This window comes from Canis lupus, chromosome X (assembly GCF_048164855.1).
Source record: "Canis lupus baileyi chromosome X, mCanLup2.hap1, whole genome shotgun sequence".
NCBI classification, from domain to species: Eukaryota; Metazoa; Chordata; class Mammalia; order Carnivora; family Canidae; genus Canis; species Canis lupus.
In genome coordinates this window covers 75,517,184-75,536,508 of record NC_132876.1, presented here as the reverse complement: position 1 = coordinate 75,536,508, position 19,325 = coordinate 75,517,184, and the positions used below count along the sequence as shown (strand labels likewise).

The 19,325-nt window shown below is 47.0% G+C and overlaps 1 protein-coding gene across 3 annotated transcripts in view; it reads right to left on the bottom strand.

Annotated features, from left to right (window-relative positions):
* AMER1 (APC membrane recruitment protein 1) overlaps positions 1-10,660 on the bottom strand; it is a 69,232-nt gene extending 58,572 nt beyond the window's left edge. For 2 of the 3 annotated variants that reach the window (XR_012026475.1, XR_012026474.1), the window contains exon 1: positions 10,448-10,640. The gene's annotated coding sequence lies outside the window, so the exon portion shown is untranslated. Of the gene's footprint in view, positions 1-10,447 lie in introns of all 3 variants that reach the window. The other variant, XM_072816883.1, reaches the window with a different exon arrangement.
* Between the last annotated feature and the right edge of the window lie 8,665 nt (positions 10,661-19,325).

The window sequence follows — 19,325 nt, the reverse complement described above, 5'->3', positions numbered from 1 at the left end:
TCATGAGGCCAACTATTTCTTCTCCACTCCTCTCATTATTTTGGCCCCCATATAGCTCCCTATCTAGAAAGGGAACTCCTTGAAGGCAAAACTCCTCGTGATTCATATTCCTGGCCTATAAGTTAGGATCTCAGTGCTACTCATAAATAAGCCTGGTATAAGGCACACCCTTCTGGTCTAGGCTCCCAATCCTCCAAACATCCAAATGCCACAGAGATGTAATAAAAATGACTATCCACCATCCACCTCAACTCATGTCCTTCATCCTAAGTCTTATGTTTTCATTCTAGTGACTATAGCTGGTTGACAGATGGATCAGTGACCAGTCTGCTAAAACCCTACGACCTATTCCTGGAAAGTTCCTCATCACTGTGTCCCCTCTCTGTAGGGTAGCCACCAGCAGACAGGCAGCTAGGGTAAAGAAGGGAGGCAAAACAACTGCTGGGACCCAGAAAGAGACAGGCAAGCCCTGTTGGTGTCCCTGGAGTAGTTTGCCAGCTCATCAACCCTATAATTGGTTGCAAGAGTATTAAGACTCACATATTCACCTGCAGTGGAAGATTACGGACCAGCACTGGGGATGGAGAGAGACCAGCAGCTACCTACCCCTGACCTCATTGGAGGCTCTGATCCTGTCCTGCAAACATTAATTTTGTGTCTTGTGCCTTGGCTTGACACTTGAATCATCAGTGTGACCAGGCTTCCATCAGGACCATTCTGCATAACTGAATATTAAACTTGGAGCAAGGTAATGGCTGGTTATCCAGAAAATAAAAGAGAAAAAATATCATCTGATCCTTTCTCTGCAGAGATCTGCAATGTCATTTGCTCAGGTTAGGTTTTTATTTTTTCTGGATGACTTATTTTTACATGATATTGTTCTAGCTCAGCTCCCTCTCCCCTACCAAGAGTTAGCCCTATAGAAGTGCCCCCCTGCCCCCTCCCAAAATAGACAATCATATACACAACCATTTAGAGTTCTCTCCTCATGGATGAGATGAGAGCAGGGGCCCTATCATCTATCTGAATTCCCCACTTTACAAAGCACAGATGTTTTTACTTCAGCTCTGAAAATTTTGACAGTGTTGTCATTTATGGTGCTAGACATGGGAGAGATGGGACAGCAGTAGTGGAATTATGAAATTGTATTCCTCTCTGTGGAATTTGTGAAATAAACATCTCCTGAATATTTGGTAAGTGATAGACATTGAGCTCAGTTCTACAAAGTAGACCAAGAAGGGGAAACCCCTAACTAATGCTTTTGTGGGAGTGCCTAGGCTAATAGGGACAGGGTCCTAAATATAGGATACACAACATAACACAAGCCTTAATACATTGCTTAAGATGCATGGTAGAGTATTATACTTCATACCTTGTTATCATATCCCAGGATAAATTTGAAAAGCAAAGATAACCCCTGGGTTCAGAAAAGCTACTTTGAGAAGGCATTCACTCTGAACCTTGTCAGACAGGAGTTAGTAGAAATGGCAATGATTTATGGGAGGGGATGAGTGAGACTAGTAAATATGGCTGGGCATCAAGAAAGACCAATGGCCAAGTGGAAAACCTCATGGGCCTAAACATCCTTGTGGATAGAAAGCTGAATTTCCCTGCTAGGTTTGGGGATGGAGTTATGAAGGGAGGGATTATGCAAATTGAATTTAAAAATATTTTACTTATTTATTCATGAGAGACACATAGAGAGAGTCAGAGAGAGAAGCAGGCTCCCTGCAGGAAGTCTGATGCAGCACTGGATCCCAAGACCCCGAGATCATGACCTGAGCCAAAGGCAGACACTTAACCACTGAGCCACCCAGGTATCCCTGGCAAATTGAATCTTAAAGAGGGTTGCTTTTCAGAACCTTGATGCCCTGGCTGGAGGGCAGTTCCTATTGGCCTTCTCTTACCCTTGCTCCTGTGCGCCATTGGGGTAAAAAGCCAGCCTACTACTTCCTACATTGTCCCCTTCCCTGCCACAGGAATCTGCAGTGTGTGTGGAAGGAACCATGAGCTGCAGAGCTGGGTTCCAGGCTATGCCAGGGGACCTTGAATAGGCCAAGACACCCTTCTTAGGCTTGAGCACTTATGAAATGGAGATCACTAGAGTGGTGGTATGAGACTTAGATGGGATAATGGATACCAAACATACTTTATAAACTGTAAAGTGCAGTGTAAATGAGAAAGATTGATATTGCTATTATTATTACCACATTCCAAGTCAGATCTCAGTTTCTTATGAAGTAGTAGACCATGTGTAAAAGGCCATTTATTTGGGAAAGGCATTCACTGTGAGGAGCCCAGGGGACCAGCTGCCTTGGCCATGCTGAGGAGGAGCCAAATGTGAGGGGATTTTAAAAACAGGAGTGTGCATTTATACAAAGTCTTTTGATAAGGGCAATTTTAAAAGCCTTCTACATGTGTGTGGTGGGAGTGGGTGAACTAGGCAGCGGTATCTCTGAGACTGGGATTCTGTCTCCACAACTTCAGGGCCCCCTCCTAAGTAGGACCAGGGTCATCTCTGCTGGCAAGGACCAGCTTTGAAACTATGCTGTCTCCCATTTCCCTAACTTGTCCTTCCCAGGGCCATGTACCTCCCCACAGCCACCCATAATGTCTATGCCTATGCCCCCCACCCAAAGATAGAATAGGAGGTGGCAGGAATCACCCATAGCTGGCATCCCCCTAGCCCAGCCCTACCTAGTTACCTCTGGCCCAGATCCCTTCTCCATACTCCTTGCTACCCTACCTAGTCCCAGTGCTGTCCTTCCCCAATGGGCTATGTGCCTTTATTTGGAGCCACAGAATTGACTGGCCAGGGGAGTGAGGTGGGGCAGAAGGCAAAGGGGCCAGCAAGGGACAGACTCTGCAACCCTTCCAGGTTGTAGCTCACTTCCCTCATGGTTCCTGCCAAGAAAGTGGTACTGCCAAATGCAGAGCCCCTCAACCCTTAGGTTTCTCAACCTATATGACTAAGGGCTACTCTGTGGTCCCTGCAGGGGCTGTTTATTACAGCTGCTGCTATCATGGCAGGGAGTGGGATATGGCCATCTCTGCTCCAAGGACCAGCCTCAGGCCATGCTGGGACCAGTAGAAGGCTGACTACTAGGGCAGAGCTTGTTTCTCCTCCCTTCTTCTCAAAACAGAAGCAGAAGAATAGCCACAAACTTGCCCCAGGTACCCTTCTTAGTGAGTAGGAAACAGCTGCAGCCTGAGCCTTACATATTTTGCTCCCAGCTCAATTTCCTGGGGCTAGCTCAGGCAACTTAGAGTTCAGGGAAGAAGTGTGTGGATTCATGCAGTAGCTCCAGAGGCATGACCTCAACCAGTCATAGTTCCCTAGACCTCTACCAAGTAATTTTCCTGGGGGCAAGCCTACTCTGGACCCATCTTGTCCTTGTGTATGGTGGGGGTGGGGAGGTGGTAACTAAGGAAGCAGTGGTGAGGATAGGGACACCTCCCCCCCAATACACACAAGAGTCAGCCATTTCTGCACTAGAATAGGCTCTGCCTACCTGGGGGGAATCTAGCAAGTTCTTTCAGTTTCCTCAACTGGAAAATGAGGCTATTTTAAGAGTGTCTACCTCTTAAACTACTGTAAGGAACAAAACCAATGTATATCTGTATACCAAATAAAATTCATTATATAGTAGAGGCTCAAAAGCATAGCAACTAATTTTTAAAACATTTTCTTCCAATTATAGTTGGCCAATTTTCCAGCAGCATAACTGCTTGGTTTTTGTAAGTCACCAAAACTCCTTGGGCCTCAGTTGCCCCAAATGGTAAATGAAGGTGACTATGTAGTTATCTCACAGGAGGCTTTAGATGTTCTTTTAGCCAACCTTTGTTTTGATATTCAGGGACCTCCAGTTGAGCACTTGCCTCCAGTTGCCTCCAGTCAGCCTCCAGTCAGCTACTGCTAAAGGTATCAACATGGAAAGAAATGCAAATCAACAGGCAGCCTTCACCCAATGGGACACATAACCAGTTTACAAAGAACTCCCCCACTCCCTCACCACCACCCCCATTTGCCCTTCCCAACAATCCATTAAACAGTCCTGGTGTGATATGGTAACTCCTTGTCACAGAAAAGGAAACTTTCTAGGCTTGGGAAAAGACTTAACTAAGTTCATCCAGTGGGATGGTGACAGAGCCACACCAGCCCTCAGGCTTCTGGAGTTTCCATTGCAATGCCATTTTGCTGCACAGGGCTAATCCCAATCCAAATCCAAGAAGAAAGACTGAGAGCAAGGACTGAACAGGTTTTCCTCACACCTGAAAGCCATCATCTCCCCTTCTCCTTACACCCGTGTCCCAGCTCAGCTGAGCTTTCTCTGAATCATTTCCAGTCCTTGCTTGGCTACCACTGTTTTGGCCCCACCTAGTACATTCCAGAATGCCTGCTGACTTCAGAATCCAAGGGCTGCCAACCCAAAACTGTGGCTGCTCTCCTCATCAGCAACTCCACCACAACCACTCTCAAACTGTGGCACATATGCCTTTATTCTCCTTTTCCTTGGGAGATAAGTTTGAGGGGCCAAAAAAAGGGTCAAAGAGAAACCTGCCACTGGGGACAAAGATGAGAATTTGAGCTACTGCTTAAAGGAAATAACTTATGAGATGATCTGGACCTTGAACCACCCATTTCTGAAGCCCACAGCCAAGGTACACTCTCAAAACCATTTGTTCAGGGCCTGAAGGAAAGGCTACCTGTCTTCACACACTTTCGTGTAGAGACTGCAGGCAGGGGTAACACAAGCAACCTCTGCAACCACCTCTCCCCTAACTTGCAGCCTTACCATTAAGGAGCACATCCTCTCAAGGGAGTATCCCATAACCTCTAGATGTAGCACAGACCCCCAAAATGAGCCCTCTTGCCTTGGCTCCCATTTGCCCACCACCAGCCCCTCAAATAAGTTAGCATACATAGCCAAGGGCAATTCATTCTGGCAGGCCTCAGACTGTCTGTTCATCTCTCTCAAAGGGATCCTTCTTAATCTTATAGTCACTATACCTAATACAGAGCAGGATTTCAAATAACGTTGGTTCAATTGAAATCTAATTCAGCTAGAGTTTGTCAGTCCAGAACTAAAATGCTAACTTCACCCCTTACAAGTGGTAGGGTTTGAGAAATTGGCCTAACCTCTCTGAGACTTAAACACCTTATCTAGAAAATGAAGAAAATGCTACCTATCGTGCAGGATTGCTGTAAGAATCAGAGATTATAAATCAATAGGGTAGTTACTTAAGCAGATATTCAATAAAAGACCCTTGTGCTAGGGCCTCTTGCAGCCGCCTTCTCCACTCTAGCTCCTCAGCTGCCAGCCCATGTCCTCTGAGGTTGACACAAGTCTCTTAGCTGAGTTCCCTCTGCTTCTTCCCTGCCACAACTCTAAAATCCCACCTTTCCCTCCCCATATTCATCTTCTTCACACTCTTGCCAGATTCATTTTTACAACCCTGATTTCAATGCAGCACTCCTCTACTTACCAAATTATTCCACACTGCCTATAGGATCAGAGTCAAACCCCTTTTCCTGACCTTCAGGACTCACTCACATTGCATGCCTCCTGCTGTTTTCCTAGCCACACTTCTCTACTCTTTAGCCCTCAACACATAGGGACTTCTATAGTCTGGAAGGTATGGTCACCAGGACATCATTTCTTCCTAGAAATTGGCTTTCCTGGTAAGCCTTCTTGATGCTCCACCTTCTCCTCAGGCTGTTGAGATTCCCTGCCCAGCTTGCCTGGAATGATGGGGGCTCTAGGAGCCAAGCCATCTATTTGCTACTCCCTTCTCAGGGTCCCAAACTTCCTAGAGAGGAATATATCTGAGGTGGGTGCCTTGCCTGCATAGTAAGGCTTCTATGTCAGCACTAACCCAGCAAGAGTGGCATCAAAGACAGGTACCACCTCCCCCCACCAAGTTGAGATGAAGAATAAGAGGAGCTAACTCCAAGGAAACAGATGTGACAAGGTAGCCAATTAAAGCCTGAAGAGGAACAGCTGGGCCAAATGAACAATGGAGACCCTGAACTTACCCATGTATCCACTGCCCTGTATGTAATATACTCTATATGAGAGACCAGGTAAGGAAATTGAGGCTTGGGAGGGGATCAGAATCAGTGTACTCAGAGGAAGAAATCTTGAATTGAGGGCCAGGATCTTTGTGCTCCTTTGTAAACTTGAGCAAATCCCTTCCCTATTCATGGCCTCAGTTTCCATATCTAGAAATGGGAGATTGAGCTAGGAGTCTGCTTGCCCCAGATTGTGTGCGAAGCCAGGAGAAGGATAGTCCTGTGCCCAGTTTTCCAGTGGCTGCAGAAAGAGGAGCCATGGTTGGGGCATGTGATTTTGGGGGTCCTAGGCTTCAGTGGAAGGCCTACATGCCTAGCCAATAGGGCTCAGTCCACCACTGTACTACAGCCCAGCCTCACTTCTCATGCCTCCCTCCACTGAACCCCACCAAACATTTTACTTTTTCAAAAAGCACTAGGCCTGGCCTGCAAATATTCCCCATATGTCCAGAGGGGAAGGGTATCATAACTGGGCCAGCCCAGCCTCTCTCCACTGAGTACCCCCAAGCAGGGAGGACTGACGAGTGCTGGATGGAGAAGTTGAGTTAGTATCTGCTTGGAAGCCTAGCAGGGAAAAAATCCTGTAGGAGATGAAAGCACTGAAGGTTCTGCAACGAGAACTGCAGATCAAAAAGTCCCAAATGCCCCTGTAACACCAGTATATCTCTACCTGTGCTGCCACCAAGACTCCTCATATTATTTTCTTCATTGTCTATATTATCCCCTAATCCCAAAAGGGGAGGTGTGGGGAAGCAATGCACCCTCACTCAGACGGCACCTACACCTCCTCAGTGGCTCTGGTTTCCCTAACTTTATTCCTAGAGATAGACTTACACATGCACAGGTTTGAACAATAAGACCAAGGAGAGGAGGTGAAAAGCTCTGACTATCTAATTCAGAGAACAGAAGTTGGGAGTAGGAAAGACAGTTTAATGCCCATGAAATCTCCAATGGTTTGTTAAGCAGGAGCAATGATGGCCAGCTGCCCCCAACTTCATCCCCCAACTCTCTCTCTCTCTCTCTCTCTCTCTCACACACACACACACACACACACACACACACACACGCTCACATGCACGCAAGCATGCACACACAGTTTATGTATGGCATGAAAGGCTCAGATTAGCCCTAAGAAGTTCCTGGCAGTGTGAGATGTGTGGCTGAGGAATGAGTGACACAAGGAGGAAATGCCTCCTCTGGAGCCTTTACATTTATCACTTAGTTTATTTGCCTGGACTGATTCAAGGCAGGGGAACTGATGGAATAACACAGGACATGCCTTCTTCTAGCCTAGAGTAGCCTATCTGTGAGGGAGCTGGAAGCCCCTCTGCCGTGGCAGCCTATCCCTAAATGCTGTGTGGCCTTAAGGAAGTCCCTGTTGCTTTCCAGGATCAGAATTTCCATCTCATAAGCACAGGAGTCCAAACTGGTACTCCCTGAAGGTCTGTCCATTTGGAAGGATGGAGATCATCAGAGGCCTGCGAGATATTTAGCCTCCACCATATTGGTATGCAGGCTCTAGGCACCCTCCTTCAACTTCATCCCCTGCAAAGCTTAAGGGAAGCCAACATGGCACAAGTTCCTCCAGAGAAAGCTGCCCTTTGGTTCTATGTCCAGATTCAAAGATGACCTCTTACAGTTCCGACTTACAGCATGCTTTCAATCTCTAAGACCTCTTTCTAAAATCCCGTATTATGGCATATTTGTATATACACATAGAAGTATCAAAACCTCCCAATTTTCCATTCTTCAATGGCCCTTTCTTCCATTCTCCCAAGATCAAGATGCCCATTCCACAGCCTGACATTTGGGAATACCCATCACTGGGCACCAATCTCCTCTCTACCTTAAATGCAACAATCTCAACCTGAAGTCACATCTTTCAGCTTGGTTACCAGCCACACCCTCACATTCCTAATTTTGCTTATACTACTACCCTATACCTAGCCAAATCCCTCTAATTTCTGGAAGCTTCCAGGGTGATCTCTCTGCATATACAGATTTCTTCTCTCTCTCCACAGTAGTTTGCCTCTAGGCTCATGAATCAGCAACCAAAGATATGTGTAGTCTGGGGTCTAGGCAGTATAGATCTTGAGCTTGCTGTTGAAGGGAGACATGATTTATTTTGTTCTTATAGTTGCAACCCATCACCCTTCTCCATTCTCATTAGGTATACTCAATAAATATCTGAGCCTTGAGTATCATTTCTCTAATCACTTTCATATGGATCAGGACAAGTGTAACTTGGAGAAGATCTTCTTGAAATATCCACAAGGACAGCAAGTCCTTCTGGAGCATTCATGAATTGTTATGCATTGCTAGGCTTTGAGGGGGTTGTGGCTGAGTTCAAGGTTTCATTTACCCTTCTGTGGGTAAATGATCCATGATATCATGAAGACAAAGTAGAGGCAGGGAGACCTAATTATAGTTTGTCTCCTATTATAATTTAGGCTCCTAAGTGGCCAAAGGATGCAGGCAAGCCTGGAGGAGTTCTGAGAAAGAAGAGGTCATTACGGGTTGCAAGAGACAGGCGGAAAAGATACGCAGGAGAAGTTGGGCCCAGAGCTAAGGCCTGAGAGGGAAAAGCATTTGGGCAGTGGTTTGGGTGTAAGGAGGGGAGTTATATATGGAAGAAATAGGTGGCTGTTGGTTTGAGGCAGGGCAGAAAAGCAGGTCTAGCCCTGAGTTGCAGCCCTAGCTGCAGAGGGTTGGTTTCTGTTAGTGTCTGGTCAAAGTGGCAAGAAGTGACTATTGTGCATTATCTGCAGTCCTGGCTGGGTCACAAAGGTCCCCAGCTAGCCTTCCCCCAGGTGAGGGATTTACTCCTCTCAAATACCCAGTTTTTGCAGCCCACAGGGTTCGCCACCTCAGAGACTGGTTAAAGGTCCAAGAGCCTGCCAGCCGCTTGGTCACTTTGTCTCTCCTGTTCTTGGGAAGGCCTAGAGTGTATTGCCAGAAGAAAACCATGGGACAGTGACTGAGAGGTGGATGAGGATGAATGTGAGAAGCTGTAATGGCCGGGAGAGGGCTCTGCTAAAATGCCCTCAGGTGGGGCAGGGAGTCTAATAGCACAGTACCCTCCACCTAGCCCATATCCATGCCTGTGCAGCAGGCCAGCAGAGTGACAGAGGTAAATGTTTGTGTGCAGGAGGAGACTCCCCTTGACCATGTGGGCCATGACAAGATGAGCCTGACCAAACCGAGGCCAGCTCTGTGGGGCTAGTTCAGCTGCTACCTGGGCACCTGGACTGTGGATCACATGGAGGCCACAGCCTGTCTTTGCCAGGGAGCCTAGGCAAAGTCCTGCAGTCAGGTGGTCACCTGTGTCAGAGGTGTCAGCGGTAGACAATGACAGCAGCTCAGCAGGCTGGGTATTTTAAGTAACTGCGAAGTTGGAGGGTTTGGCTGTCTCTCTACCTCTCTCACACAGACACAAACAGTGTGTTCTCTACTACAATAATTGCTCCTTCGGCCTCTGGCACAGAAATCCCCCCACCAACACGATGCTTATCACTATTTTTAAATGAGGGGCAGAAGAGAAAAAAGCGGCCTGTGTTCTCCAAGGGGAGAAGAGGCGGGTTGAGAGGGGACAAAGCGGCCTTGCAGATCTAACCCAAGGACTAGCTTGAGCTGCAGCCCCAGCCTAAGGTCCAGCAAGAACTCCGTTGCCAGTCTGCCTTTCCGCGGGGGCGGGCGCAAGATGTGCCTGGAGGCCCAGGAGCAGGGGGTGAGGCTGGTTGGGGCCCACAAGGCCGAGGTTCCTAAGTGGACAGCCCACAGGCCCAACTGAGCTTTCTGGGAGAGAAGGCCGACAGTGTGGATAGCCCAATCCACGCCAAAGCTAGTATCCATTGGGCCCAGGCCAGCGCGCTGGCTCCATCCCACAGAGTGGAGAAGCAGGCAGGGGATGTGCAGGGGAGAAGGGGCGGCAGCTGGGCCTCTGGGGTGAGCAATACCCACGTAACACAGCTGTTGCAGCTAATGTGCTACAACAAAGCTGCGGAGCTCCGGAGCTCCCGGCCTACAAATGCACCGCTGGGGGTGCTGGCTGGCGGCTCCCCCCCCTGGGCCCCTGCGGTAGCACGTGTGGGCCCCATCCCCGCCTGCCCCGAGAGCCTGGAGGAATGGCCCAGGCTAGCCTGCTAGCCTACCCGCCCTCTACGCCCTCTCTAGCCGCGGTCGCCCGCTCCCAGAGGACTTTGCTTTTCCCCTCACCAGCCAGTCCTCAAAGCTGGTTCCCCGGGAGAACGGAGAGCGGCCCGAACGCCCACTGGCCCAGCTCTTGGAGCCGCTCTTCAGGGTGCCAGAGCGGAGCACGCGGGACTGCACCGGACTGCTGGCAGGCGGAGGCTCCCGGCTGCGCGCAACGCTTACCCGGCCGAGTCTGGTTTCCAGCCCGGTTATTGTCTGCTGCGCCGCACTGGCCCAGGCTGGAGCCTAGGCTGCTGTGGCTGAGATCACCGCCACTGCTGCTCCCGCCGCCGCCACCGCGGTTCCAGTCACCTCCTGCACTGGCTCCCCTTCCCCAGGCTTGGGGGAGCTCCCCCATACCCCCTCCCCAACGACTCCACAGACACAGGGTGGGGCGTCCGCGCCCTGATTGGCAGACGTGTGGCCCAATCGCCACTGTAGGAAGGCGTGTCCTGACCCGCCCACTGTTTTCCTTGGTGCCTTTTCCTTTAAATGCAAATAAGCACGGGCGTGGTGTGGGCAGAAGGCGGAGAGGGTGAAGAACCCCTTGCTGGGACTCCCTATTCCCGCCCCCACACTTGGCGGGTCTGGGCTTGGCTACCCAGCGAGCTCGCTGTGCCGGTCCCGCCCAGATGGGGCTCGCTGGAACCCTGGAGTTCGGTTTCGGTTTTGCATTAAGCTCCCATTTCCGTGGACTCTGTGCAATCGTTCTGAGGCGACCTGACCGCCACCCGGCAGTTTATTCTTCTAGAAGGAGAGGCCGGGCGGAGAAGCTGGAGAACCTGGGGGACTGCGAAGACCCTTGACACCTCACCAGGCCCAACCTTAGGTGGCACCCGCCCTCAGGCCACTCAGAGGGGGGACTCACCTGCCAGGAAATCTAATTGTAGCGTCCATGCCCCAGCTTCTTTGGCTTCTCAGGCACACCAAGAGCCCATCGAGGTCAGTTTGCACCTAAGGGCCTGCTGTTGCTCAGAAAAGGGAAGGCACTTTTCTGAGATCACCTAGCCTGCCAGCGACGGGGCAGATTTGGGATTCAGAACCCCAGGCTCCTGTCCTACACTGCTTTCAGTTTTCTCTGGAGAGACCTGTTCCTGTAGTTTGACCCTCACCCAAATTTCCCATCTTTCATGCAACAAGAGGGGATCTCCAAGGACTCTAGAGGGGTCCTCAACCTTTTCATGGTAAGCCAGGCTTTGTACATTTCCCTGTCCCTGAAAAGTCTACAAATTGAGGGAAAAATCTTGTGTGGGCCCAGATTGGAGGTCAAGGCTGAGGGTGGAGTGAGGAAGCCTGTACCAGCCCAGCTGGCTTCTGTGTTTGGGATGTGGCAGGTGGCCAGCCTGAGCTTGGGTCTTAACCAGCCTGAGGGCAGTAGGGGGCTGCCAAGGACTAGTGAGATGAGGCAATAAGGAATCCAGTTCTACCACTAGCTCAAGAATATCCAGAAAGCCCTACCCTAAAACTCTGAATATCTGAAAAGGGTGAGGGGATTAAAGTTGGAGAGAGAGAAGGGATTAGAGAACAATGCCTACTATTTTTGCATTGCAGCAGGAGTGTTCTCTGCTACTCTAGAGGGTCCTGTATGCCTTGAAAAGATCTAACTGCTAGAGTGGAAAGAGGAGGACTGTTGCCTCTGCATGTGTGGAATACAGGAACTTCCATGGCTGTTAGGGCTGGGATCTGGCTCCAGCTCTACCTCAGATTTGCTGTATCACGTTGGCCAGTCCATTTTCCTCTCTGGGACAGTTTATCACCTCATCTCCACAAGCAAGGTATAAGATTGACCGAGTTCCTTGATCTCTTCCAACTTCCATGACATTCTATACATCTCCAACAAAAATCAGTAACTTGAACATCAGACCTCCTAATTTGGTCCTGAGTCTGGATAAATGGCAGGGAGTAGGGAGCCACCTACTATAACTTACAGGCCCCTGTAACTTTGTTGGGTGGGTACTTTCTCCTCCCTAGCCTTAGTTTTCCCATATGGGTGGCTGAACTATAATATTTCCCTGGAGCTGTGCTTTGTAAAGTCCTGATTCTCATTTGTTGGATCTGAATTGGAGATGTCTTTTTTTCAGCACCTCCTCCATAGTCTTCTGCAACTCCCTTGTGCCTCTAGTTGCCTGCCATTTGTTCATGTTTCACCCAAAACCTTGATTTTCTGAAGTAGGCCAAATATTACAATTTGAGGAAGACAGTTTCCAAATCTTGAGCCAAGGGCAAAACAGGGACAGGGCAGTCTCAGCTATGGGAATAGGGAGATAGTAATTGTGCAAACAGTCCAGTGATGGGCTTGAAATAATTGTGAGGTAAGGAGGTACTGCTGTGCTACTCCTGTTACAGGAGGTAGTCTTCCATGTCCTCTTCCCAGCTACCAAACATTCTGCCATACCAGTTAGCCTTGAAAGTTGGACTGGGTCCAAAAGATAAAGGGTTTTAGAAAAACAAAAGTAGTCTTTGACATGCTAAATTGGTCTCCCAGCTGTGTGCCCTTCTTCTTGGTCTTGATATTTCTAAGTCTCAGGATGATATTGTATATGTGTACATTAAGGAGGAGAGGGTGGTGATGAGGTGGCACAGCTCTTGACTTGTATGATTCACTCCTCACCAGAGACATTGTATGGAACGACCAAGTATTGGCATAAACTTGTAACTCAAAATGCCTTCTCAAAGAGGGAGTCCTCCAGGCCCCACTTCCACATGCTGACTGACACATGATCAGCTTGTTTGATCACTATAGGGGCTGGTCATGGGAGAGCAAGAATACTTTAAGTTTCTTCACCTACAAAATGGGGATAATACCTCTGCTGCTTGGTGTAATGTAGTGTGGAGGCCGAGAAAAATTAAGGCCATCCCACCTAAAGTTTAGCATTAGCACAAGTACAGCCATCTTAGGCCCCTGTGAATAAGAGCTGAACTTTACGGGGGGGGGGGGGGGGGGGGGGGACTGCAGAATGTCCTCAATGTCCTTGGCAGGGAATCCCATATCAGAAAGACAACAGAGCTCAGAATTGCCCTGGGCAGAGAATCCCATATCAGAAAGACAACAGAGCCCACGCCTGTGGTAGAAATTCCCATATTAGAATGATAACAGAGCTCAATGCCCTTGAAAGCCCCATATCAGAATGTAAACAGAACTTGAGAAATTCCTCCACCCCTTCTGAAAATCCCCTAGACCAGCCTATAAAAAACCCAGCTGTAACCCACTTCGGGGTCCAAGTCCCTGCTCCCCTGTGTCGGGTATACTTGGACCCAAGCTTGAGCTTGCTAATAAACCCTCGTGCGCTTGCATCGGTGTCGGCTCCTTGGTGGTTTCTCGGATTCACAATCTTGGGCACAACAGAAGCTGCAGTGAAAAGCTTATAAGAACAGATGAGCAGGCTGTGTGGAGGCAATTTCATAATAAACTCTGGTAGACAGACTGGTCCACATGAATACAGTGCTTCTTTCTTTCCTTACTAAATGTTTCATAGGTACCTCCTCTATGCCAGGCCTGGTGATAAGCATTGGGAAGAGGGGGGTACAGTGGTAACATTCTGGGAGAATGGGCACTCTGTGGATGGAGTTCTGAGAGGAGCTGAATGCTAGTCTGGCAAAGGTGATCTGGAGCATTGTAGATGAAGAGCGTCCTATCCCCAAGGGTGGAGAGGGGCATCAGATAAATGTTCCCCTGAAGGGATGACCTTGATGATTTTGTCAAGTCATGAAATTAGGGAAAAGATTCCTGCCCAATCCAAAACCCATCAATATTAGAGGATGTAGTAGGCTGGGCAAGAGCTAGGACTCTGGACACCTGGGGATGGTGCATATTGGTATAGGGGGAGAGAAAGAACTGAAAATTGGGGCTAAAAAAGGTAGGTCTGGAGCCAGTGTATGAGACCGTGACTGGCTAAAAGACTGAGGCTCAGCTAAGCTAAGTTTATCTTTCTCAGGGAAGCAAGTGTAGTGACTTTGCTACCAGCCTGCCTGAGCTGGGATGCTGGCCCCATCACTTAGGGGTGATGTGATCTAGACAAGTTATTCCACCTTTCTGAGTCTCAGTTTTCTCTTCTGCAAAATAGGAATAATAGTACCCATATCACAGAGCTGAGGTAAAAATTAAGTATTTCATATAAGTATTTAGCACAGAGCCTGATACATCCAAAGCCCTCAATAAATGCTAGCCACTGCTACTGTTATTATTATTGTTGGTCTCCTAATCCAATGTACACATCTTCAGAGTTATAGAACTTATGACTTTGAAGCCACTTTTTGATATGAACACACATGAGTCTATGATTTTTTTTGAGTCTATGATTTCTTATACACAACTTTTGATTGTACAGAGTCAGACCAAATTTCTTAGAGGATCTCTTTGATCATCTTTGTATCCTTAACACCCAACAGAGAGTTTAGCACAAGCTTAATGCTCACCCTATGTTTGTTGAACACAGCAAAGTGAGGCATCTTCAGGTCTAATATTAAGCTTAGTTGCCAGTATCCACCAGAGTGGTGTTGCCACTTTCTAAGCACCACTGTGTCAGGCTCTGTGTTTGGATAATGGTAAACTAGATACAGATCCTGGCCTTAGCACAGCCAATATAGTGGAAGAGGCACATGATATCAGACCAAAGCCCTGTTGTTTCTGACTTAGGCAAGACACTGGATGGTGTTGCCATCCACTGAACTGAGAAATATTAGGAACAGGATTAAGAAAAATGCAACAAAGTGGATAGAACTAAAGCATAGTATGCTAAGTGAAATAAGTAGAAAGTGTAATGATTCTGTTTAGAACATTCTAAGTTTGACCTGTCTGAAATCCTACCTCCAGGGCTTTGTACTTGGTGTTCCTTCTGCCTACAGTGTTTGTCCTCTGAATACTGACATGGTTTGTGTCTCATTTCCTTCAGATGTCAGCTCAAATGACATCTTATTAGTGAGACCTTTCCTGGACACTTAACATATAAAATAACAATCCCCATTTTTACCCCCTTCACTCTCCAATCCCTTAATTGGGCTTTTTTTTTTTTCTTACTCAGAGCTTATACCACCTCCTGGCATACTAGTTTTTATTGTTATTTATTTTTGTCAGTTTTAATTTTTTCCCAGTAGGAAAAAGGGCTAAGCTCTGAAGCAGGGAATTTATTAATAAAAAATTCATTTTTTTTCTAATTGAAATATAATTGACATACAATATTATATTAGTTTTAGGCGCACAACATAGTAATTGACATTTTCTAATGTAAAATATTTTTTAAAGATTTTATTTATTCATGAGAGACAGAGAGGGAGAGAGAGAGAGAGAGAGGCAGAGGGAGAAGCAGGCTCCATGCAGGAAGCCCGATGTGGGACTCAGTCCCGGGACTCAGGGATCACGCCCTGTGTCAAAGGCAGACTCTCAACCTCTGAGACACCCAGGCGCCCCAGTAATTGACATTTATATACATTACAAAATGATCACAATGAATCTAGTTACCACCTGTCACCATACAAAGTTATTGCAATATTATTGAATATATTCCTTATGCTGTAAATCATCCCCATGACTTATTTTATAACTGGAAGTTTGTATCTCTTAATCTCCTTCGCTATTTCACCCATCCCCTAACCCCCGCACCAGTTTTTCTATAAATTTAAGAGTCTGTTTTGTTTTTATTCATTTATTTTGCTTTTTTTTAATTTTACATATAAGCGAAATCATACGGTATTCATCTTTGTCTGACTTGTTTTACTTAGCATAATACTCTGTAGGTCCATCCATGTTTTAAGAGTACCTTATCATGATGAGCATTGAGTAATACATAAAATTGTTGAATAATTATATTGAACACTTGAAACTAATATAACATGGTATGCTAATTATACTTTAATACAAAATTAACTTTAAAAAAGAATAAAAGGAATGAAATTTATTATCAATTGTTAATTGTCTGTTTCCCATCATGATAATGAAATCTCCATGAAGGCTGACAATGAACAAAATGTGTAAGTAAAATATGTAGTATATCAGATAGCAATGAATGTGGAGAAAAGGAGTACAGGGAATATTGGTGGGAGGATGCTATTTTAAAAAGGGCTGTTGAGATAGGCCTTACCAAAAAGGTGATATTCAAGCAAAGATCTGAAGAAATTGAGGGAGCAAACTATGAGAATATCTAGAGAAAAAGCATTCCAGGCAAAAGGAACTAAAAAGACCCTGAGGTGGGAATATACTGTAATGTTAGAGGAACAAAGCAACCAGTGCAGCTAGAGCAGAGTAAGGGTAGATGAAAAGTGGTAGGAGAGGGGGTCTGAAAGGGGCATGGGAAATAGATGGTTATGGGTTTATGAGTCATTTAAAAGACTTTAGACTGTGTAGGTTTTTAAGCTGAGGAGTGGCATGGTTTTAGTGAAACATCCAGGGATCTCTAACAACAAGGGAGGAAGCAGTGAGGTGTAGAAGGAAGCTCCTAGTGATGTAGGTGAGAGATATTGGTGGCTCAGACCAGGGTGGAGATAGCAAAATGTTGAGAAGTGGTTAAAGTTTGGATGTATTTGGAAGATAGAACTGTCCAGACTTGGTGATGGCACCTTAGATGAAAGGTGTAAGAGAGAGAGGAGTAAGGAATAGGAGCCCACAAAGCCCTCAGAGGGGAGAATTGACAAGGTGAACCAGGAGCCAGGAGAACTGAGTCTCTCAGAAACCAAGGAAGACATGAGAATTTTATGGAAAATCATATTACTAAGATGTATGTGTCACATGCTACATAGAAGTCCAGCAAGATAAAGGTAGAAAAGATAACATTGTATGTTTACCTGGGAAGTCACTGGTAATATGGGCAAGGCCACTGTGGAGCAAGGGTAAGGGTGTATACCAGACTACAGTGGAGTGTCAAGAGAATGGTCTGCAAGGAAAGGGAGACCTTCTTGTTCCAGAAGTATGACATCTATTGAGATGGTGGCTAAAGAGGGAACTGGAGCTCAGATTTGTTTTTATAAGGTGGAAGGATGTAAGTTTGCTTATATGATTAGGGGGAAACCAATCAAGTTGAAGATACAGGAGGCAGGATTATTGATGGGTGGGAGGCCCTGAATAGAGGTGGAGGATGGGATCCAAAGCCCCTAGAGATGAGTTGGCCTTGATGGGGAGGAGGGACCAAGATGAAAGGGAATGATGGATAGATGCAGTAGAGTCTGTTGTAATGACAAGTTGAAGATGTCATGCCTAATGACCTCTAGGTAATCTGGGAAGTGGGAGATAAAGTCCTCAAAGTGAGAGGAAAAATAGTAGGTTCAAGGGAGTTGTTAATATTGGACAATATTTGAAATAGTTACAGCAGAGAATGCGCAAGTTGCTAAAGGCCTGTCATCCAGGAATATACCATGATCTCACTCAGTTTCATGAGATCCCGTTTCCTGTCTGTGTGACCTTGAGCAGGTTACTTTACTATGCCTGTTTCTTCATCTATAAAGTAGACATGAGTAAAATAAGGTCATTGAACTAAATGAGTTAATCCATGCTTAGCAATTACTGAGCACATTGCTTGGCACATAGTAAGTGTTCAATGTATATCAATTCTTTAGATTTCTATGATGATTACTTACTTTGATTTCTTCTATGGTGTTCATCAGCCCAGGCTTAGGATAGGATGGGCCCAGCGTGTACAGGCCAAGGCCCTTGAGCCCCCAGCACTGTGCTCGCCACCGCCGACCTCCGAGTGAGACTCCTGCCTGCCTCTGCTGCCCCAGGCTCAGGCCACCATGTCTGGGGTCCAATGTTGTCCCTTCTCAGCACTTGTCAAAGCTGGATCTGGGGCCTCTGTATCCCCTAGGCCTGTGCCAAAGTGTGACCAGAGACTAGGCTGGCCGTGGGACCCATCAGCCCACTGCCCAGGCTGCCCCAGATGGGTCTGCCTCTGCCTTGCAGCTCCCAGGGCGCCTTGTCCCACGTGCTGGGCCCTGTCCTAAAGACACCTCTTATAGAAACGCCCCGGCCAGGGCCATGGGAAGGGGGGAGGAGGTTGTCCCTGGCCAACTCTCAAACATTCCAGACTCCCCTCTTAACAATAGACACATGTGCCCAGCAATAATCCATCCCTCCCTGTGTGTGCCTGTGGTATGTGTGTGTGTGTGAGAGAGAGAGATTGAACGTGTGCATGAAGGGGGTAGGTCGAGGTGTGTGTGTGCCTATATCCCAGGCCCCAGTTCTGGTCCTTCCCAGATTGTGATGGCCATCCTGGTCCCAGTGTTAGGGTAGCATGGGATTACAGGGCCCTGGTTTTTCCGTATGTAAAGCTAATTTTTATTACTCATTTTGTCCAATGTAAGCTGCCACGTGTCTCTGAGTGAATACAGTCGAGCACATACCTGGCAAAAAAAAAAAAAGTCAGTTTGGTACTGGGTAAGAGATTGAAGTGATTGAATGGATTGAATGAACACAGAAACAAAGATGGATAGGGAAGGACATGAAGGCAGGGGAGAGGAGCAAATGGACAGAAAGTAAGAAATCATATAGTACCTGAAACTCAGAGCCTGGCACATATTAGGTCTCAACAAATCTTCATTGAGTGAAAGAATGGGAGAGTCTGTGGGGTCAGCAAGGTCACTTTTGGAAAAGCAGGTGGTTCTGGTTGGAAAGAAGGATCTGTATTTCCAAGTGAGGCCAAGGAAGTAGGGTTAAAATGGAGATTATATGATGGTGTGAGAATCAAGGGGGTAAAAGAACTACAGGTGAACTGACCACTGGATGAGACTCTGCCATCAGCCCAGCCTCTGCTTTCCTATTGGGAGGAGGCTGTCGTGCTAGGAGGAAATTGGCAAAGTAGGAGCTATTAAATACTGTCTGGAAGCGAATGCCTTCTGTGACTATAGATAGACAGAACTTAGATGGTGCCAGGATGAAGCAGATGGTCATTCATCTTGCATCTTGGTCAAGCAGATTGCTTGACTGTGGAAGAGCAGGATTTCCCTAGGTAGCTCAGAAACTATTCTAGAAGTAAATGAAGTGATGAGTGCACAAATAATTTGTAAGCAACCAAACGCTCTATACTTGCAAGAGGATAGTTAAATTAATGCTGCCAGAATAAAACCAGGAATATAT